A 25,074-nucleotide genomic window follows, 5' to 3' on the forward strand; every position below is an offset into this window, starting at 1 on the left:
CGTAGGTACGGCGTTTGGTGATTTCATGCTTTAGATAGACAGAGTATTCATTGCTTTTCCATTTCTGTTTATTAAAATTCCCAAGCCTCCCACAGTCTTAGAGCAAACAGATTTGTTCTTCATCGAATTAATGCGGCAGTGTTTCTTGTTTTTGACGGGTGTTTGTCCGTGTCTGCCGGTGTGCTTGGATGTGGGCTGCGTGGGAACTTGTTTGCTTGCCCCGAGAGTGGGTGTCCGCATAATAGTTTCAAAGATTGATATGTGCGTTTTTATTCGTGTTAGTGAATATGGGTGAAAGGTGCGATTGTCCGAGAGCTCTCGCTCGACAATTCTTTTCTACCCCCCCCCCCCCCCCCCGCACTGGGTCAAACGATTTTTTTTTTCATTTATTAATGAATTACCTTTTTTACATCGGTTAAAGGGGTCGTATAGCTTTGCTTGAGACATAACTTTAGGTTTCCAACCTTTTTTGGGGTGAGACAATGAGAAACCTCTTATAAAATATGAAAGAGCATGTATTTCCAAGTTTTGAAATGTCCGAGATACCCCAAAACAGAGCAATCCCAATAAAAATTTGGACCCACCTTTTACTTCTATCGCTTCGTTTTACTGTGTGTTTGGATGTCCCAGCCATTTCAAAGACAATCTTTATCAAATAAACTTTGAATTCCTCTGAGAATGGTGTGCTCTGTATTATTTCATAAGTGGTTTTTTGGTGTCTCGCAAAAAGTTAAAATCCCTATCCCCATCCCCACCAGTACTATACCATCCCTTTAAAAAGGTCAAGTGCATAAAATGATTGTCCATCATAAAAGGCAGGACGTCTTTTCACATGAGCTTATGAGAGTCAAGTTTAATGTGTCGTTTAAGCAACACTGAATTATAAGGCTTGACCCCCCCGCAAAGGCTTAAACGGTAACTTTAATTTAGTTTATTGATGAATGACCATTTGCGCTTTGTTTTACACCTGTTAAGCAGGTAAAGTGCATAAAATGATAGCCCATCATTTCAGAAAAAATGGCTCTTCATTAGTACTTAAGAGTGTCGGGATTAATGTGTCGTTTCGAGTAATATTGAATCATAAGGCTGACCCCCCCCCCCTCCCGCAAAGGGTTGAACGATGAGTTTTATTTGATTTATGGTGAATGAAATATTTTCTAGCAAGTGAAGTGTATAAAATAATGGCCCATCATTAAATAAAATATGACTCTTCATAGGTACTTATGAGAGTAAGGATTAATTTGTCGTTTAAGTGATACGGAATTCTAATGCGTGGGGGTGTGGAGGAATGGAAAACTTGCGCTGCCATGATTAGGAAAAAGATATACATGCTTTGGCCTGTCTCTTAGGGTAATATGATGTGCGTCGTTTCACCCTGCTATAAATCTTTCGTTAACTAACGGCCAAATGAGACTCTACATATCGCAATTCCTTATCTTAAAGAAAACACCTACAGCGAAGAAGCAACGATATTGAACCCTGAGTGATGAATATTAATGTGTTCTCACCATCCCATAAAGTGCGCGGGACACGGGTGGATTAATCGAAATGGGGTTGTAAAAGACCCGGGCAGGCAAGGGTGGTAATGGCTCTCTCGTCTCCTGGTGGGGTTGCCGCTATGCTCCGCTAAGTGGTCGTGAGGTCCTCTGAGTATAAAATCCCACATTTTGGTAATGGCTTTGAAATTTAATTGCCCTACTTCCCAGCGAACACACGGCGATGATTTACTGTTTGCTTTCTTTGCTATTGAATACCACCATACATTACGTTGGAATTTCCCCAGTAACTGTTATCTTTTTTTTTTCCCTGGTTGATGAGTTTACTGAAAATGGAAAAAAAAAATAAATTCCATGATTATTCAACGCGTACTACGATAATTAATAAATGTTAGGATCGGGACCTACTGTCACATGAGCGTGCGCATATTATCGACATGAACACGTACAAACGAAATCCTGCCGTCAAAATAAGTGACAGCATACTTCGAATCACATGTGAATGTGTTCATGGTTGTTGTTTTATCATTTTTCAGCAGTACTTTGTGATAGGAAAACAAAACCTACATACATATGAAATAATGGACAGCTCGTTATTCCGCCAAGGTTCGTTATTCCGAAGGTTCTTTAGTCCGAAGGTTCGTTATTCCGAAGGAGCGTTACCCCGAAAATTCGTTATTCCGAAGGTTCGTTAATCCGAAAATGTGATGAGGTTTGTTATTCCGAAGGTTCATTAATCCGAAAATGAAACAAATCTCGTTATTCCGAAGGTTTGTTACGGACCCTATATCATTTCGGATAAACGAGCCTTCGAAAAAGCGAGCCCTATTTCATTTTCGGATGAACGAACCTTCGGAATAACGAACCTTCGGAATAACGCCACAAATGTTCGGATCAACGAACCCTTTTTTTATTTTCGAACTAACGAACCTCTATAGGTATAGGGAATTTGTGCGTTTCGGATTAACGAACCTTCGGAATAACGAACAGCACCCGAAATGATATCGTTGGAGAGATCGGTAATGTATTGCTGTAAATGATAAAGCTCTAAGAGACGTTCTCCGATCTGGAATTGTGTAGCCAGATGATAGTTGAGCACTCTTGAATGTAAATTAAACCGCCTGGGTACTTGTATCTTTAAATAACGTTATTGTAAAGAAGACAATAGAAATTATCCTAATAACGATAACAATTAAAAATCCGTTAAGAAATATAATATTTACATCAGATGGCTTGTTAGCGTTGCTCTACCCGAAGCCCTGCCATTTAAAAAACAAAAAAACAAAAAAACTTTACGTTGTCTGTTACTTATTATTGATTGCATAGACGATTAAGGCACAACTGTCCAACTTTTCAGAGGGGAAAATCACTGGGCGGGATTCGAACCCGAGATCCCCTTTGTTAAGAGAGAACCCCCCCCCCCCCCCCCCCCCCACACCGGGTTCGTCCCACGAACCAGACACTCACGAGTCATACGTCCCACTAGCTAGACATTGAAGAGCAAAGGTCCGTGAGTCGTACAGCCCACAAGTCGTACAGCTCATGAGCTATACATACACCAATTTAAACAGACCCATGAGATATAACAAGATACTAATTCATTTTATTTATGAAGTGTATGGCCAGTGGACCGTATAACTCGTGGGTCGGATTTACTTGATGTCGAGCTCATGGGGCTTGGACCTAGCTCGTGAGCTGTATTACTCGTGAGCTGTATGGTGTGCGTGACGTACACCCACTGCGTCACCATGCTTGTGCAAATATGGCTGTAAGCTTCATCAGAATATGTAAACATGATTAAAGGAGAATTCGAAGAAATATAAATAATTGATACAGTGAAGTAAAGGACTTATGTATCAAAACAATGCGACACAAAAAACCCACGGAGTCATGATTTTAAAAGAACGATTATCATCGGATCAGCGATACTAGTCCCCCGCAGAAGTAATGACAATGATTTTAATGATATTGTCGATTGAGACAATAATCAACCAGCGAAACACTGAATTAGCTTGAATTTTATGAAGGGTAATATTCTTTAAAAAAGTCAGGTTTTCAGATTTTACTCATTCAGGGAAAGAGCTTACAACTTAAAAGCTTTTTTTGCTGTCAAATTAAGCATAGCTGTTTGTCATTATTATTCTCATTACACATACAGGCAAGTAACAAGATTAATGATGATACTGCATTATATTCTTTATGGGGTTGTTGGTATGCGTGAGTGTATGTGATCTCAACATGCTATCTTTTATTTCTTTGAATGTGGGATGTAAGTATCTCATTGTCGGCGTAATGGTATTAATGTCAGGGATGATATTAGGTATAGAAATTGTATGAGAAAGAGAGAGAGTGTGTGTGTGTGGTTGGGTGTGTGGGTGTGTGTGTGTGAGAGAGAGAGAAGGAGAGAGACTGAGCTGATTACTAGCACTGCGTGGTATAAACATGGCTGTATTTTACTATTTTGTCAGTCTTTATATCTTTTGCATAAAAGCTCCGCACAGCATGGGGGGTATATCTAGCAAGCTTACATTCATACGGTCTTTGTCCTCTACTGCTTCCAACTTCTCCTTACCCAAGATTTTCTTTCACGGTCATCTCTTCTGTCTCTTCTTCAGCCCTCTAGCATCCCCATCTCTCTCTCTCCCTCTCTCTCTTATTTTGCTTATCGGTTTAGTTCTGTTCTGTTCTTCTTCTTCTTCTCTCTCTCTCCTTCTTTTCGGATTTACCAGATTTTTTCAAGATTTTTTTTTTTCTCCTCCCATTCTCTCGTAGGTCTCTTCCCAAGATTTGCATTTCCAGTTCAAATTACGATTGGATCAAAAGATAATTCCGGGTGGATTTCGCTACCGCAGTCCCCGCTAATAAAATGTGGCAAACCGCAGGAGCAAAATGCACACGTTATCTATACACCCTTTCCAATTCCTTCACAGCCTGTTGGTTTCAGGAATTCTTCGGAGTTTGTTGCATAATCGTCAAGTTGTACATAATACTTGAGGAAATGGTCATAATCGATGTCATTTTATGCAACATGTGGTCATAATGAAATCGTATAGACACCCCATTAATTTCAAAACATTAAGCGCGAGAAGAGTGGTGTGTTTTCTACGTGATGAGGGGTAGATGATATGCCCCGGCTAAAAGGTGAGTGTAGAATATTTTGGGAGGAAAAAGGAATAAAATGAGAAAACAAACAGAACCAATCTAAACTACAATCAGCTAACTATTTACTCTAATAATAATTAAGATGTCTGACGTACATGTCCATTTTTTTTAAACCAAACAATGTTTCTCTGCATATTTCTCTGAATATTTGTCCATCAAAATGGCAAATACGTAGTGAGGTCTATCAAATTGCACGCGCACAACCAAGAACCATTGTGTTTCAGAGTGATGTCCATATCGACGTTTTCAGATTTGTTCAACTGTCTTCTGTAATATGTTAGGCTCTATTTATTTATTTATTTATTTATTTATTTTATTTTTCATGTATTTACTTATTTCATTATTTATTTATTTACATATTTATTTACTTGTTTATTTATTGATTGATTGATTGATTGATTGATTGATTGATTCGTATTTGACCATATCACTGGGAATCGTTAAGCTAAAGTACACTGGATCACCTTTGAACTCTGGTACCATGACGTAAGGGGGGGGGGGGTGGCAACAGGTCAAATGCAGTGGATTAAAAACGCCATAGGATCACTCAACCAATGAATAAATGCCGTATTTCTGAAGAACCAGATATCGATTTTAACCGACTAAATCCACTCATCTACCTTCTGAATAATCCCTTCTCATATTTTGTCGCAAGTCATTTCTTGTTTGGTTTGGCCGTATACAAATTCTTAATAGCCAAGTCAGGATCAGAATGCATGTCCTTGACACGCTATCTTTTGCAGCAGAATACATCTATGCCAGACACGCTGCGTGATCCAGGCCAATACTTATATTGCATAATTATTGTGAAATCCATATACTATAAAGGTGTATGCAAAAACATTATCATATTCGTTGTTCTTTATTCTTAGTTATAAAGAACGTGGTTCACATTAACTTTCGTTATTATTACTGTTATAAAGAGGAAGAAAGAATTACCTCCCAAGAGATGAAATGTGCTGTATAAGATATCTTTGAAATACAAGAATAATTTCTGCGCATGCTTGAATTCTGTAATCGGGAGTAGGTTGAGATTTTGGTTGAGGTAGTCATTTGAAGCTTAAATATGGTGGAAAACAAATCCTCTACGGGTGTCTCTCCTACCCAAGGGTCGGTCTCTCAACTTTATTGTATACTACAAGCATATTCATTTAGGAGTATTTGAAGGAACTGTGAATGCGTGAACTGATTAGGAACAATTTTTTTCTTCAAAAGATTCGCTCTGCTTGATGATTTTATGACGTTATCAGCGCAATTTGCTGTATTTTGGATCCATAACAACTTAAAGCCTTCTACTTTTTCAAAAGTTGTATGTATTAGTTTTACAGGAGCAACAGTAATGACTGATACTAAGTTATTTCTAAAATGCCTACTTGGTGAACTGTGTGAAACCTCTTTAGGTATCAATTTACTTTCATTAATTACATCAAGCATACATCATTCGTAGCTAATTAAATCAGACATCATGCGATAGTATAAAAGATGATTCTGGCATCCAACAAATTTGCTTTAAAGACTGAATTAAACTTTGTAGTGTGTTTTTATGCCATATTTGAAAATATGGTTTGTCTGACTCTTGTATTTGATTATACTTTCCAGTCCACTAGCAAGCTGTCCCACGCTGTAATCGCCTGTGGCATACTTGTTTATTTGGCTATTGTGCGCCAGATGAAAAAAAAAAAAGAGAGATAATAACTATGTCTTATAACAAACGAACAAATAATCTGACAAACAGTAGCCAGTGTCTATCACTGACTTCCGAAAGTACGCTTTTGGTTGTTGTTGTTTTTTCGTCATTATCCTAAATTGATACAATAGAGTCCTTTTAAATGTGTTTTAAATGTTCTTTGAAGTCAGTATTCATTCGAGTTAATGGTTATTGACATGTGCACCCATGTAATTGTACTCATTTCACTAATTAGAGGCAAAATGATAGTCTTTGTTTGATAATGAAAAAAAAAATGAAATATGAGTTCCTGATTAGTAGGAAAACATTCCGCTCAGAGAACCAAACGAGCAGGAAATTGGTAATTGATTTAGGGGCCAATTACAAAATCGAATTACGTTTGTATTCTAAATCAATTTATGCATACATCATTGGAACAGAATCACAAAGTAGATCCGGTTTAACTATGGACGGCACAACAATGTTGATGCATCAGACACTTAGGTAACGGAGTAGTATTGACGAAGAATTTATTGTAGAAAGTCTCTATCTGAGGAGGAACACATGGAAAGGAGGAGGAGGAGGAGGAGTAGAAGAGGAAGAAAAAAAGACACAAATCCCCAATGCCTGCAAAGACAAATATATATTCAGGTTTCTGCAAGTGTCAGCAAAGCGCAATGAATCAATATGGTTGGGGGATTCGATTGAAGGGAGGGAACGATTTGAGGCGTGGCGCCGGGGTCAGTATACCGATAATGGATTGTGTATCCCTGGGCTGGAATCACCAACCTGAACAGACAGAGAAGAAAAAAAAGAGAGGGAGAGTGAGGGGAGGAGGAGGAGGAAAATGCAGCAACAACTCGAAATTATCATGCGATCCAGAGAAGGCTGAAAAAGCAACACAATTTTTGTCTTAAGCCGGCTGTAGTTGGACGAGGTAACATGGGACGCGGTAGGTAAAAGGAGAATGGGGGGTTGCCAGTTTTACAGTTGAAATGCGACACTCAAGGCAATATTCCTCCGGCCTTCTGTTGCAGAGTAAAGGCAAATCCGTGTTAGACTCTAGCTTTGTTCGCAACCTTTTCAGATACTTGAGCTGTTTGTCGCGAATCGGAGGAAAAACCATACCAAGCCAACGACTTACACAGGACTATGAAAACAGGGTGGAAGGGGTTGTACATTTTGAGGGAGTATTCATTTGCATGGATTTTAGTCTGTCGCTCGATTCCAAGGGGAAATGTATCTTTTCAATGATTATGTGTCCAGTGATAGAATGTCCAATATTTGCTCAAGCAAGTAAAAGTAAATCACAATGCTTCACGTTGCAAAATAAGCTTCCAAGCATTGAGGATTTTGATTTCCCATATTGCAAAGTTTCGCGATGAAGTGCAATATTTGTTCCACTTTATTTTTACCAATGTGTCATTAAACAGGAAGGCGATAAGGCGTGCACAATCATTACTCAGTTTCATTCGTTGTCCAAGCGTAACAAGTCTCATAAGCACCGAAAGGTTTGGAATCTGAAATCATTCATTCATTCATTTAATTATTTATTCATTCATCCATTCATTCATTCATTCATTCATTCATTCATTCATTCATTCATTCATTCATTCATTCGTTCATTCATTCATTCATTCGTTAGTTCACTCATTCATTCATCTATTTATCTATTTATTTATCTATTCATTCATTCATTCATTCATTCATTCATTCATTCATTCATTCATTCATTCATTCATTCATACACTCGTTCAACCTTTCAATATTTGATCCCCGACTATATCTAACATGTTAGCAATCACAGATGTCATGATCAAAAAAAGAAAAGAACAAAAAATAAATGAAGGCCAGTACGAAATCCGAGAACGAAGCTGAGGATCTGTGCCTGGGAAATGTTTCCTTGTTTGTTTGTTTTTTGTTTGCTTGTTTGTTTGTTTGTTTGTTTCTTTACTTTTATCTTCCTAGATTGATTTGATCTTCTGAATGAATTTAGTTTAAAGGTATCATTTACAATTTGCAAAACCCCAGCGTTAATGCTTCAAAATGGTTCTGAAATGTGAATTAGGGATAGAAAAAAACCAATGTAAAATTAATCAATATAATCAATGTTAATATTGTCAAATATACAAAACGTAAACAATAGTTATAATACAATTGTTTGTAGAATAAACCGTATACGGTTATGGTTTACTGATATCTCCTTACATTTTAGGCTTTATTGCGAAATTTTATATGGTACGATGTTTTGCGGTTCAACTGACCTGCACATATGCATCAACATGATAACTTTGTGAAATATGATAACTCGATTTTTTAAAATCACTACTCCCAATCGTAAACAGTATCTTTTAATGGTATCATGCCTTGGTGTATGGTAGAATTTCTTTAGATAGCACAGCGTGTAGTAGAAATTTCTTCGAACGGAGGCCGCCATTCACACGTGGACACACACGGAGAGAGAATGGGGGGGGGGGAGGGGAGGGGGAGGGGAGGGGGAGGGAAGGGGGAAGGGGAGACGGGGTCGCCGAATTTCTTGATCAGAGAGCCGATACCTGAAGGTGGCAAAACTACCCATTCATTGGAAGTGAAATGCTTTGCTTGCTCTCGGGCTATTACCGCGTCAGCTCGCATTTCACCGACTAGTTTAAAGGGGGGAAGAGCCGACACGTGTGTAGCATGCATTATGACTGCTCGTCATTGCGAATATCCAAGCGGTAGACCATGAAAATTCCATTGTACCTGTGTTGCCAGTATTGCGCAGTAAGCTTATTACACAACTACAATAACCTTCTAACAACCTGCTCGTTTCTCCGAGCGACAGGTATAACAACAGCAACAACACCACCACCAATAACTGAAAAAAAAATCAGGTTCGGTCAAAATACCTACGTGCGAGGTGTGAAACAAGAAAACAAAAATTTTGTCCACTTGAATACAAGGAGAGTTTCACTAACAATCAACAGGGAAAAGCTTGCAAATTGAATACCAATCTGTCTGTGTGTCTGTCTGTTTGTCTGTATGTCTCTCTGTCTTTCTCTCTCTCTACCTCTCTCTCTTTCTGTAATCTACAAGTGTTCACATATTGGAGAGAAAATTGTGATTGATTGTATGCTTAATATCAGCCGACTTATATGAATTGATCTACTCTATTCTGCAATAATAGTGTCTATAAAGTTAACCAAAAATAGTGACCTTTAAAGGGAAACAGTCAAATCATAAATGATCATTCTTGAGACCATGACCCTATATGTACTTTGCTCCCAGCAATATCTTTTATTTTCTTGACTACACATAAACCAGTAAAATTATATGATATTGTATAATTATTGTCAATAAGTTGACCACTTGAATGAAGCGTTTAATTCGTCACTTGTTCGGTGAGTCATTTGGCAGATTTGATTAAAAAGAGTGACACTGCACCATTTCTGTCCCCGGATGTCAGGTTGAACTGTTTTGAAAATGCAGAATATTTTCTTTATGCTGCCATACCATCAAACAAAAGATACTACAGAGTCAAGCACGCCAGACCCCCCCCCCCTTCCCCCTCCTCCTTACAACTCATCACCATCTCTCTCCCCCACCCCTCCCCCGGTCTCCTCAAATAAGAGCTGCCCCTTTCCCCCTTTAGCGAGAAAGCGGTAGCGTGTTTCCCTAGTAGCGTTGAACTTTACGTCCGGTCATAGTCAACTATCTGGAAATGCCTCCATGAGCGTGGGCGCACCCGTAAAAAGAAAAGAAAAAAAAAATGCGGGATGCCAGTTTGATTTGAAAGTATTAAAATCTTCAAGCGCATTATTTTATCGAGACTTTATTTGTTGCCTGCTTTTTTTTATCATGGCCTGTTTACACACGGTCTAGGCTTAATGGTAGCCACTGACGCACAAAATGACGCCAGAAACTCCCGTGTTTAGTTTTGACAAGTGGTTTGAGTTAACTCGCGTGTTTTCCCTAAACTTTCTCTTCCTTATTTATTTATTTTTCATATTTTTCTTTGAGCTTGACAGACACATCACGCATAAACGAAGAAAACAAGGCAATCCCCAATCTTTGATATTTGCACAAACAAGATTCACTGTGTTCAATCGCGTAAGTAAACGTTGTTAAAGTAAGTGCATCTTTTTGGGGATGTCTTTTGTTATTGTTGTTGTTGTTGTTGCTACTTCGAATTAAATGGTTTTCTGTGTACCAGCGTGTGTGTATGGGGGGGGGGGGGGGGGAGGGGACTGAGGTCTTTGTGGTAGCATTGTGTCTTTCGATTTGGTGTGGCAAAACGTACTTATTTTAATTAGCTGACTTCTCTTTTGAATCCACATCGACTAGGATTAGAATCAACCGGGGAAAAATCTACTTGTCTTCGACTTAAGTATTTCTGTATAAAAAAAAAGATAACGATGGAACAAACAAACAAAAGAAATAACATGCCATCTGACAATACTTAAGCCGGCTTACATAAAAAAGGTAAGTTCACTCGATGTAAGAATAAGAATGAAATGATTTTCAACCGTGGAAAACGAAAATATGGTACTTGTAGATTTAAGGAAAAATTTTTATTTACTTTCGTGACTAGCATGACTAGGTCATCTTGCGCTGGTTCAGAAATTGCCTGAAATGTTCGAAGACAACACCCTCGATGGCTTAATGTAAGAGGGGTAAAGGTCATCATTTTTTACATGTAATTATTTCTTTTTTTAAATAAAAAACATGCAATTAATACCAAATATTCAAATATTTATAGGCGTTTATGTTCGTCGTGTAAGAAGAGATTGAGCACAAAAACAATCAAATGTTATTTTTATCTTTTTCCAAAGTGAGGCCATCATCAAATCATTCAAACAGATAAAAGTAGTATTTTCTTGAAGACAAAGAACTCGTTATAACAGAAGAAATATTTCGTCACATATATTTTTATATCTCACATTTATAAGAATAGATATATCTGTTTTTGCAATCAAATTCTTTGTATGTTCTTTGCGTACATAATGTGTAAGTGCTGGTATATTACGGTTAAAAAATATCAAGGAATGTGTTTGACAAGTTCTTCTTTAATAAACTTACAATGCATAAATAACACTGCATCGTACACAACACAAGACAAAGAATTTGTGTAAGAAGCAGAGATAAAGAATGTTCGAGCATGTTTGTTTGCCTGTTTTTCGCTTTATAGCAGAGCGTTAAATGGCTGTTCTTTGTTAATTCATCCATGGTTTATAGCGAGAATGGTAGAATGGTGTTAATGGAGCAGCTGTCGTGGTAAATTAGGCTTAATACGTCGTGAAGGTCCCCAATGTGAATGCAGCTGATACCTATATCAAATCCCACATACAAAGTGCCGTTTCTGAATCGCGATATCTGTATAGGCATAGTAAGTGCAAAAGGAAGTAAATAACGATAATTCACAAAGAATTGAATAAAAATTGATACATGATCACGTAAGTTCATTTTTAAGGATTGGTTAACAATAACTATAGGGATGATTTACCTACAGATTAAAAAAAAAAATGGTGTGGTGAACACATAAATTGAAACACATAAGTGAACATGAATTTTGTCATTGAAAAGATTTATTGCGAGGGTCGCATCATGTCCAAATAATCAAGACTACCTTGGGAGCATGTTTTCATCATGACACCACGTCATTGACTCAGATCTCTATCTTATAATAACCATGAACCAAAGAGCACCCTTCATTTGCATGAAATCATCATGGTTATGTCATCGAATCCGTTGGTATTCAATAAGATTGAATAGCCATAACAAGATTAAGACGAATAGTTAAACAAACGGGAAATACAGAAATGCTTAATGTTTTCTTGAAGAATTTGGTCCAAGAATTAATGATTAAGCGAAACTTCATAATTTAACTTCAGTCTTCAATGAATTCATTATTTATATAGATATATTAATTTACATATGCACATATGTTTATTTGTAAGTTTATGCATATGAATGTATATATATATATATATATATATATATATATATATTCTTTACATATCATATACATACACACATATATATAAACAAATAAATACATATGAATATAAACAAATAATCATTTATATATAATATATATATACTAATATGTATATGTATATTCATTTGCTCATTTTCGTATGTGTAAATATATATTTTTTCTATTAGGTGTAAGCCATCAGTTGCATGTACACCCCATTTGATGGCCCTCTGTACGTGCACGTCTTTGCTTATTTTTTTCCAGTGAGTAAAACGGGAGCCCTCATTAAATTAATGATTCCACTACGCGGGGAATATTTGACCGTGCCATTATTGTTCGCAAGGTCTTGAAGAGAGGCGCGGGACAATAGCAAGCATGTCATTTTACGGTCACCCTGATAAGGGCAATTATCTTTTCGAGGCGTTTGCCAGGTCAACGTTTTTAACTGCCCTACCACTGTTTGAGCAAGGCGGGCGCCTGTCACGTCATGCTTATTTTAGCTCGTATTGTTCTTCTAGAGGTAAAACTAAACGCCGGAGTGTGTTTAGATTGCGTACGTGTGCCGTTTGCGCGTCCTTGTTCCCAGGAAAATTCGAATATATAACAACCTCAGCAAAGTATTGATATTGACCAGCAATAACTTTTCCTTCACCAACCTTGCAAATTGATTTCGGGCAAAATTGTTCGGGAGGACAGACACGATCTGACTCATGAAAGCTTCGAGTTACACATCACTTATGGCAAAATATAACAAGCGGAGGCAAATTTCTTTGTAGTTAAAATCTTACCCTCTTTCTATGGATTCAGAAAGGAGAGTTTTCAAACGCAATTAGTCATAGCTATCTACCGCCATCGGGAAAATGTTACCTTTCTTGCATTACATGAACACATTCCTCTCAATAATTATTAAGACATATCTGGCATTTAAATTCGATGAAAGCCTCCACCGAGTCTCCGAGTTGTATTTTCTTTTTTCTTTTTGTTTCATTCATTGGAGGTTGCTGGAGTAGAGGCACCAGCGAATGTCTTAGGATGTTCAATTTCAGGATCTTTCTCTAAAACAAAACCCTGGCGAAAATTAAGTCAGGCTCTTTCGCCGATGAATGAACTCCATCGCAAGCTCATTTTATTTCCTTTTTTTTTTCACAGAAGGAGTTATCAAAAGACAGTGATATAGAAACAGAAATTATCACCTTTTTTTTATCCGATCAATTGATTGTAACTGTTTTATTCTTGGATTATTCTGGGATCCCTTAATATATTGCATATCACTGATATTCTTCATAGGTGCATATATGTCATTTCAATTTCCCATTACTCACATATCATAACATGCAATTGATTATCTTATGATATCGAAAATATATCAATGCAATGAATGTGTGCTTTTGTATCATAATTTAAAGTTACAAAAAGTAATAACCCATTCTGAAAAAAAGAAGAAGAAAAAAGTAAAATATTTTCCACTGATCTCAATGAAATATACATACATAACTAAATTTGAAAGGAATTCGTATGAAAGTATCTTGCTGTCTTGCGATGTTGTCAAAGTTAGTGTATCTTATTCCACTTTCCCATCCATTCACTTACTCTCATCTGTTCCTTTGTAAAGTTATTTCTGGAAACTAATTTATGAAACTACTCCAAAAGGTTAAATAAAACTCTACCAAATGCAGAATATAATTCCTCAAGTATTCCAACGGGCCCGTAATAAATAAGGATGCAGATTACAGTTTCTTCAAAACAAATAAACTCAAATAAGATTTACCAGATGGTTTCTATAGCTAGTGCAACCTCATCCAAAGTTAAAGCTTCGTGGGGAAAAAATACTTGAGTAGTCCTACAGCTGATGGAGTGAGTTTTCCTTTTCTTCCCTCCATCATTTGATTTTATCCTTGACCAACTGACCTACAACGATTTAATTTCAAATGACTATTTTCAAATGAATATTTGATATAACGACATGAATGTGTGTTCGTGCGTGATCAAGTAAGTGCTCCCTCAAGGGCCATACGATTCATTTAATGAGTGTGTGTACGTGTGATCTTTTGTGTTTTAATGAATGCCGTAATAAACTGAACCAAACTTAACTAAACTGTGAGATATAAATAATGTGTAATTTGTGCCACGTTTTCATCATTAGCGCAACATCTCATCGTCGGTGTAACTATGATGGATGTCACTGTTTTCAACAACCATCTAAAATTTGGAATTCCATGACTTTCTCGGACAACTTACGATGAAAATTAAAATATCTTTTTTTTTTTCGATTCTGCTTTTCTTATCTCTGTCTTCTTTTCAGTGGATATCTTTAATTTCTCAATTCTCTAAGCTTTGACATCATAACGACTACAAAAGTTACAGTTTACATGCAACATTACATGATAATTACGAATACACACACAAAAAAACAACATAAAAACTACCCAAATATTCACACTTTGATTTAATTTCCATGCATATGATTATTTAAACTTACACTATTATATCGAATTGAAACTACGTAAATTACATTTAATCAGCACTTATTGACTGTTTTACTCATTAAATCGTGAATACCAGCCCAACCTCCACCCTCCACCCCCCCCCCCCCGACACCCAAAAGGGTCTTCCAAACCCTCCTGTCCCCCCCCCATCTCCTAGGAAATACCCCTCCCACTACCCCGACATAAACGATTGATTAGCAGTACTTTTCTTCACTTACGCATGTATTGGACAACACATTTTCTTCACCTTTAAGAAACAGAAGAAAATCAATATTACAGTCTCAAATTCATCTATTTATCTAAATGGGAGTCTTTCCTATTATTCTCAATCGTTGTCCTTGTAATTCATGTATTCTTCCGTTATGTCTATTTCTAATTTCAATGATATGGTGAGTTTTCTTGTGTTTTTTTTTATTTTTTGATGTTCTTTTCCTGTAATATCAATATTTGATATGTATTACTTTATGATGGCCTAATTTGTTCCTCTATCGAATTACCTCATAACAAACATCATATCTTTCCAAGTACACTATACAAGTCAGCAGCAAAAACTAAAACGGTCTAGGTCTACAAATTATGATCGTATATGTACAGTATGCCATGTGACAAACAACTGTTCAGTTTACAAAGGCTACTTGATGAGATTATTTGTTCTGTCTCTCTTTAGACAAAATCGTATTTTCACTAATCATTTCAAAGACTCTCGCTACTATTCCTCTATTTTAAGTAGGCCTACTTGTAAATCAGTTGATTTGAACTAATCTTGCGTATAATGATTATGATGATTTTCATTAATCTGTTATTCACTGTAGATTAAGGATATTGAGAAAGTAATCAATATTGTTTATTATGTGTCTCATTTAATGAATTATTGATTCTGTTTGGTTGAAACTTGGGACATAGATTCAACAATGCCTTTAATTGTTTGAAAAGATTGTACTAAGTGCTAAAACCGCCCTCTTTTGTTTCGTAGAGGTGAATGATACGTACATAATATATTGTATACACTTGACTTTCTGTAGCTCGACAACAGTAGTTCTTGTCCGATAGGATGATATCGCAGTGCAAATCGGGTAACGTTTGTGGCAGCGCAGACGACAATATGTTCACAATAATCATAAGCGTGTGAACTGGCTAGTTCGCAATCGACCAAGTAAAATTTCACATAATTTCATTCGGTGTTTAAAACAGATATGGACTGCTTTTATTCGGGGAACTTCTTATGTTATTGCCCCGAAAAGCAGTCCATCTGATGATGTAAAAAGATGGAGTACGTTAAGTATTTTTGTTCTGCTTATGTTTGATTAAACATTCTCTTTTTTTAAATTCGGTTTTCTTCCCTGCATTCCATGACATCAATTTCGAAGTTCAGGGGACAGTGAAATGCTACACATTCCTGAAAAACGCAAACAAATTCATTCTCTGCCTTAAGAAGCAGCTCCGCATCAAATGACGCAACTTGTTCCGATTTCGTTTCATACACGTAATCTACGCCGGCTTATGAAATGAAAACGCATTGAGTTCAATTTAATTCTGCCGCACTCTCACTTAACCCGAAAGCTGCGTGGACATGGTCGAATTGCAAATGATTTGCAGGAACAGTCACATATGACGTTACGGGGGAAAAGAGAAGCGTCTGAAAGGATTTGGACAGTGCAAAGAGAGAAACTGAAAAGAAAAGTGCTCCGCCATGTTTCGTCACAAATTTGTGTCTTGGATTGACAGTAATCCCTCTCTCCCTCTCTCTCTATGTCTCCCTTTCCCGTTCCCCCGTCCTCCCCCTCCCCCTTCACCCTCTCTTTTTATTCCATATTTCTTGCTGGTGAATTAATGAATGTCCTTGGGCAAATGAATTAGCAATTCCATAATTCTCGTAATCAGTTTCTTGGCATCGCTGATGCTGAAGGCAGCAACGCCCTTGGGAGACTAAACCGCAGCAGGTACCCGTGGATACAAAAGGCAGAGCCCGAGCTCAAAGGGCGTATTAGTAACGTTTGAGCTAACACCAAGTTGGTGGGAACAGAACTCGGTCCACCACAAGAGATGTGGACTCCCACATGAATGCTTGGTTAATTGCGTATGAATGTTATATGAATTCAAGTTACTCTTTTTTCCCTCATCGCACACGGTGGAAGGTCATCCATTCTGAGACAGATTTAGTCTCGAAAATGATACTTACAAATGTTCTATAGCTCCCAGAAAAAGAAGATGTATTAGGCAAATATATATACTTAAATATATATATATATATACTTATATATATATATATATATATATATATATATATATATATATGTATATGCGTATATATATCATGTCATACTGACAAAATAAACGCTATTAAGGGTTTATATACAAAGTCTGTGTGTATCAAATTTTTGATAAATTGCTAAAAGTGACATATTTGATGATGCATTTAGCGAACATTAAGAAATTAGATTCTAATTGCAAAGTTGAATTCAAATCTTTATCAATATTTAGCCATACTTTTCCTCGTTGTAGAATGTGCTACAATTTCTGAAGACATTCTGAGTATATGATGATGATCAAGATGATGAAGAGCATACATTTTATCTAGTGTCAGTCATTTTTAGAATAAAAACCAAACAAACAAAAATACTTACAAAATGATACATAATATTATGACCGCTACATGATATTGACTACATTTGAATTAGGATTTCGGAAGTTATAAGTGAAGAAAATTATGGGAATAGATAAACTTGAACAGAGATCTGGGATTCCAAATTTTCTTGATTTAAATACAATTGGTTGTTGTAGGGGGACAGGAACGAACTGAATGAGCCAACAAGAGACTGATTAAAAAAGAAAAGTCCAAGATCCAAAACCAACAAACAGACATACTAAGAAACCAATAGCTTTGATTCTGACTACGTGTTATGCCTTGTGCCCCAGACTTACTTGAGTCACTGACAGTGTGTCCAGAGGCATCATTGCATGATATTCCGGATCATTCATCACACTTCTTTTTTGTCCATCCCCCTTCTCTGCTTGTGAGTCGAAGTATGCTTAATTAGTGGGGGAGGGGTATGGGGCAGAGGGGAAGGGGATGGGAAGGGGACCTGTACAATGTGTGCCTTCAGATTTCAGTTCAGTTCAGTTCAGTTCAGTTCAGTTCAGTTCGAGTTTATTTCTGCATTTTTCCCAAGGAAATCATATATGAAAAATTAGAACATGTGTATCTGACAACAGAATAGAAAAAAAAACAATATTACATTCATAGTATCATAATCACAATCTTTAAGTTAGAAACATAACAATGAGATCAAACGAATCGACGATATTCTTGTTTCCGAATAAAGAGGAAGAAGAATCACGTACAATGTACAATCATGTACAATGATGATACAGAAACCAATAAATCAAATCAAATCAAATCAAATCAAATCAAAAGAAAAATAATCAGGAGCCTGCCGTCTTGAGGCACATGCTTGAAAATGATGGCAGAATCTCAAAAAGGAAATAAGAAACATGGTGATACATATACTAGTTGGCATTAATTATAGACAGAATGTGTTAATGAGGCATGTTTGATTTCAGTTTAATTTGATAATCCCTTCATTGTTGTTACTCTGGTGGTTTACTTCCTGTTTTTTTTTTTTTTTTTTGTCCCATTCATCGCACAGCCAGCACGGTTTGGTAAAGATTAAGCGCTTGAATGGACACTGTACTTCAGAGCCTCTTTTCTCAGTTCACACTTTTCCTGGGTTTGTGCACTTGGTTTATGCTTTCTTTTCAATATTTAGATAGGTTAGGAGAGTCCATTTGATTTGAATTATACATCATTTTAAAGCTTAAAGTCTGCTCTTTTGAGGTGCAGGGTCACATTTTGTTTTCACTACTGGAGGAAAAAAGAGAAAATGAGAAAAAAAATGGATAGGGAAAATATCTCTCATGTTTCTGTGAATACATTCCGTTTGAGCAATCAGCACATGATATGTGCATGAAAGAAGATTTCAAATCAGGCTGTTTCTAAGAGACAGATAGGTTTACTGTCTAAGAGATGTTTCTAACACTTCAATAGAAAAGAGGAGAAAAAAGTTTGGACATCACTGCGTACAATTTTGGTCCATGTTTGACATCTTCGAGGTTTTTTTTTCAAACCGCAGAAACTTGCTGATGGCATAAGGTGTTCGTGGAAGCACTCCGTAAAGAAAACCATGAGACGGCCTTACAGTAAAAAAAGGAAAATAAAAACACACAGTTTGCCTTCTGTATACAGTCTTTATGATATCTCTCTCATGCTTGATGTGCGTCGCAGTCAACATCGCTTATAATACACGATCTCAGCATACCCCCCCCCCCTCAAAAAAAAAAAGCTCTATTCACCAGACAATCACACGATACCCTGAATGCTTATCTCTATCGGAACCAGAGGGAAGAAAGACAGTCGGAAAGTAATCCGAGCTAGTGGACGGAGTATAACATGTCACGTATCACAGTGAAAACATGTATATAACTAATATACATGAGACAACAATACAACTCATACAATGACAGGGAAGACTACAGGATATAAACGTTGAAAAATAGAAAACAAAATATGGACATGAATAAAGACCTTTACGTCACATTGCAGATACTTTTATTATTCTGTAACGCTAGTTTTGTAACGATTGAGTAACAAACAAACAAACAAACAGAAAAAAAATGATATCATTTGATACGTCATGGCACATTTGAACATAATATGCGGTCGATTGATGTTCATAATGTGTTATCAATATAGCTTAAGAAAGAAACGAGCAGATTGGAGAAATGCGCATCATTTCAAAGGGCGTGTTGATTCAAGGACAATTTATCTCCGTGACAAAATTGACTGCAGAGAGGAAAACTGAACAAATAGGTTGGTTGGAATTATATCTGACTCTGATGTAAAGTATTAAATGAAATATCTTGTCATTTGTGTATGTCTCAAGCGCTTTTCAAAGAAGTGATATTTGTATTAAAACCCAAATTATCCATACACTCGTAATCATATTCTTATTTTTTTTATTAATAGTTTGAAACATTCAAATGTATTCTTGTTTTCAAGTTTTTAACAAAGGAAGAAAATATTTTGAGGGGATAGGGTTTGTATGCCAATAAGCATTATTGTGGGACGTGTGTGTGTGTGTTTGTGTGTGTGTGTGTGTGTGTGTGTGTGTGTGTGAACTTGAAAACAAGAATACATTTGAATGTTTCAAATTACTAGAAAAAAGAATATGATTACGAATGTGTGGATAATCGGTGTTTAATACAAGTATCACTTCTTTGAAAAGCCCTTGAGACATACACAAATGACAAGATATTTCATTTTATAAAATCAAAGCCAGATATCATTCCAACAAACTTATTTTTTTTTGAGTAATAAGGCAGATATGGATTGTCTTGATTACAATAATCAAGATAGTTTTTTCTGAGAGTTATGCAGAATTTCATTTCATTTCTATTATATAAACAAGGTATGATTTGAAAAAAAAAACCCAACAAAATATATAGTACTGTATGTTGGAAAAAGTGATTTAGCAGCGCAAGAGAGAATAATACAGTTGCTTATTTTTGTTCATATTAATTTCATTGCCAACATGGACCTGATATTGAATGAAACTCAAATAAAGAACATCATAAAACTCAAAAGTGTGTGTGTGTACGTGTGTGTGTGTGTGTGAGTGTTTTAGGTGTGTCTGTGTGTGTACAGACCAGTGATAAACCTCTCAGATAATTATATCATCACCTCTTCCGATTTGATAAGTGGTTAAAACTTGCAATATATACAGATATGTGAAACTTTAACAAAATCCATAACTTCATTTGTTCATATGTTTTATTGAAACTAACACTATTTCCCCCGTTTTTTGAATACTTTTTAAAGCATTATGATCTGTATAAAGTCTACTTGAAGATGGATGCTGACATGGATCTTACTGAAATGATTTGTGAAAATGAAATATACTGCCGGTGATATGTGATCTGAATAAGAAGCATTTTCCTTGGTCTTTTTTTTATACAGTGTAACATTATGGAAAGTCCATAACCTTTGTATTTTTTTATTTGTGTTGAAACTACCAGTATTTAATTTGCTTTCTTTTTTTACTTCTTAAAGCTTTACGATCTGTATATTGTCTACTTGAAGATGGATGCTTGACGCGGATCTCACTGAAATGTTTGGTTGAAATATATATTTGTGCACTGGACTTATACTGTCACTGCCTGGTATTTTGTATATATTTTATCTCCTATGGCGACCAGGGATGACATGTCATAGCGCTTTGCATCCAGTGGAAAAGGCGCTCTATAAATGTCTATTATTATTATTATTATTATTAAATAAAAGATACGGCATGTTGTCTGTGATATAAATATGAAACAGTATTTCCCTTGGTATTCCAGAAATAAATGCAGACATTGTTCATTTTTATTTTGTTAGTTCAGTCTTTCGTCTGTTTAATTTTAAGTAGGCAAGCCTGAGATGGGCATTCATAAGTATCATACTCAAGATAACAATGTCATATAAGCGCGTCATAATATATTCATATTACTATAAGGAACCGTAGCCGTAATGTTATAAAACCAATAACGCACATTATTCAATAAGGCGGCGGAGGGGATTCATGTCCGAAATTTAGTCAAACGTTTTTTCACATTCTAGTTCTGCTTTGTCAGTCTGTTTATGCATTGCCATATCAACGTGCGTTACCCTTTTTTTTACATTCTTAGTGTGCAGAAATTCTAAAGTATCGCCACCAAAAATCAAGCAAACCAATAAGAACATTAAACCTCTTTAGCTTAAACATTTTTATTTGTATTTTTGTAAACTCGACAGCAAATAAAGCACGACTTGTGTGTACATTTTCAAAATGCACCAGATAAAAGGACAGCACTGTAAGAGCAATTAGTTTTAGAGAACACTTTCAGCGAAGATTAAGATGCACTAAAAGAAACTGGTGAAATCAAACCAACCGATCAGCGGGAGTAAGAAAAAAAATACTTGCAACTGTTTGAATGTCACTTACTCACTCAGCGAGGCGACAGAGGCAACCTCAAATCAGAGGCCTCCCTCTCTCAAACTCTCTCCCTCTCTCGCATGACTGTGACGTCATTATGTGGAGAAAATCCTCGATTTCATTTACACATTGCTTTATAGAAACGTTCTTATTTCCCCTCGAGAGAGAGAGAGCCGAGAGCTACTAACGTTATAACTGCAGAGGAATCATGTAAAAGTGTTGTCCTTCGTGAAAATGCAGAGTCGACCACATGCCCAGAGCAAAGTACCTTGATACCCAGTCTCATGACCGAGACAATTACGTTGAATTACATCAAAATCTGAGTATGTAATTAAGGTTTGATATTATCTCTCCATCGGTAATGGTTTAGGTTGATCACCTTGAGTGGGTTTGCGTTTATGAGCTGTTCCCATCTCCATGAAATGCTGTTCATATTTTGCATTTTTCCCCGTGACCAACTCGCTACACCACAGCCAGGCATCACGTGCTCCGTATAGCTGCGTCATCCCGACGAACCATCCATGATCTTGACGAAAGGATATTATTGTCACCAACGCTTTCATTTAGAACCCACTATCAACTGATCGGGGTATTGTGTCACTGGGCAAATACTTTCCTTACCTCATTCTGCTTCGTGAAAAAAAAAGACGAAATGAAAAGGCAATCGAGAATAGCGACGTTACTGGCGCTGTTGGTGAGGCAAACGCGGTATTATTCGAAACTTACGAGCAGCGGCCGCGAATGCGGCGACTGTATGCTTGGTATTATATTCCATGGGCAATATCTTTCACTATTCATTGCACTCAATCGACCGTCACTGTTCCCATCCAATCTCAGCAGCCTTTCCACCATTACTCTCCTTCCGTCTCGCTCACTCCACCCCCTCTGCTCTTTCGCCACTCTTCGTCTCCGCCCGCAGTCAGAAATAAATCCCTGTTATATGTGGAACCGACCGTTAACGTCTTGTCTTGTCCTGCCCATTAAGTTCCACTTTGAACAGTTATAAGAGCTTGAAGTGGAATAGGCCCTAAAATAACAACTCATTTGCCATCGCGGCAGTCCAGCTTTCAAGTTATGTTCGCAGTGCAGAATTCGCAGGAGCAATCAAATTCTTGATTTTAGGCGATTTGTATTGAAAAGCATTCCAACCGACTTGCAATTCATTAAAACACAAATCACTTAGGCAAATAGAAGGAAATGTGATGTGACATTGACTCACATTACCATTACCGTTAAAAGTCAATTGCAAACAATTTTCGTTCAAAAGAGCTACTACTTCTTAAATCGAGAAGAACATCCAGAACAAGGATTAAATCAAAAACGTATAATCGTGTTCAAGAGATTAAGAACGTGAACAGATCGACAACACTTTTTCCACTTGTTCCGTAACCTTTGCGATGGAACCAGTTTGAACTGAAAGTTGAATATCAAGACAGATTAACAAGAGAAAAAATCAGACCAGGACTTCAACTTTTCTTGCGTTTCTCGTTTCTCTCCGCTTCTGTTTTTTCATAGATGTCACGTGACTGCTGGTGCTCCCAGGATGAACAGAAATCAAACGCTAGCACTCGATTTGTTCCATTTCTATGGCACATCTCTTCCCCTTTTCTGCTTCCATAAAATCTATTGTCCTTTCTATCTGTTGCTACTGTAAAGAAGATGCGACATTTGAAAAAAAAAATGGAATTACTCGTACCCATGAAGTTCTACTGAAGATTCCTCTTCTTTTTTCCATTATTTCGTTGGGTATATTTACAATTTCCTCTTTCTTTGTTCTTTATACCCTCGGATTACAACAAGACACTCCTTTCTCCTCCCCCTCCCCTCGCTGTTGGTCTCATTGGAATATTTCCACCTGTTAACTCCACGTATGATCACTCCTGCCCTGTTTGCATGCTTTGTATGTACAAAAAAAAACCCCAAAATAAATTGCGAATTATACATATATATATATATATATATATATATATATATATATATATATATATTACATATATATAATATATATAATACATATATAATATATTCAAAGGTTTTCAGCAAGAGCTATTTGTATTTAGATTACAAAGTACGAGCAATTCAATTCCGACACTTTGGAGGAGGACTTAAACACACACACACACACCCACACACACGCACGCACACACACACACACACACACACACACACACACACACACACACACACACACACACACACAACCAGAGAGTCCTTAGAGGAAATAAAGCGAATCCAATGACAAAATTGTTTTTGCGTCCAATTCGGGTGGCTTTTGGAAAAAAAGAAAAAAGAAATCCTTCCGTCATGCCAGAACAGGGACGCTGATTGACACAGCAGGGAACGGATTTCCTTGTCCTGTCCTCCAACACAAATAAAAAATGGCTCACGTTGAAATGACGTCACCGACACTGAAAAAAAAAATCTCTCGTACAGTGCCGTCAGACTGTCAGACCGTGGCATTACACAATCTTGTTCACAAATTGTACTCTTGCTACCAAGGGGCTAAATGTCCCTCCTCCTCCTCCACCTCCTCCTTTTTCTAATAGGAAGAATGGCTACAAAACGATCACCGCAAACTTACAGTGATTGACGTGATATGACATTTCCATTAAAAGAAAAAGGTTACGCAAGCTCAGAATTGTCAATTACTTTAAACCTTGTCTCAAGAGGAATTCCAATCATTTTATTAATACCTGACTTTTTGTTCCATCATACACATAACGAACTATGGGTTGCTGGTGCTAAAATTCAGACGACCTTAAGATCTACAGCCAATGACTCTTTCGTTGTAGAAATAAAAAAGAACAATTGGAAATGTTTTCTGATTAGGCTCATTTTGTTCAAATATTCGTCACATCAATGTTATCAGTACATTATTTGAGGATCGTTCTTATCCCATTGGAAAGTTATTTCGGGAAGATATGCGCTATAATTGAGTGCGTTTTTGCTTGAGGACATGAGGAGAGATCTTTGAATAAAGCGGTGTTATTTTTGCCGCAAACATCGGCGTTTGATTTAGATGTAATAACATCAGGATTTAACTCTATAGTTGGTTAGAAAACATTTACCTACCACGATTTATGCCTTGAGGGGCATACAGAGGGTTGTTAGAGAAAGTTAGTATTCTTAAAACAACGACGATCATTGTTGATCTTTTCTGATTACAGCCAGGAGAACGGATTAGTGAATCTCATATAGATATGTGAAGCTAGATTCGGCGTTCCATAAACGGCATCAACCATCGCGTTGTTGTAAAATGTTTCTAGAGGAATGTGATGTTGGTTTTCGCGGTAATTTCCTA

Source organism: Diadema antillarum, unplaced genomic scaffold (genome assembly GCF_040938485.1).
Source record: "Diadema antillarum isolate AM-2024a unplaced genomic scaffold, OU_Dant_1.0 seq00001121_RagTag, whole genome shotgun sequence".
Lineage (NCBI taxonomy): Eukaryota > Metazoa > Echinodermata > Echinoidea > Diadematoida > Diadematidae > Diadema > Diadema antillarum.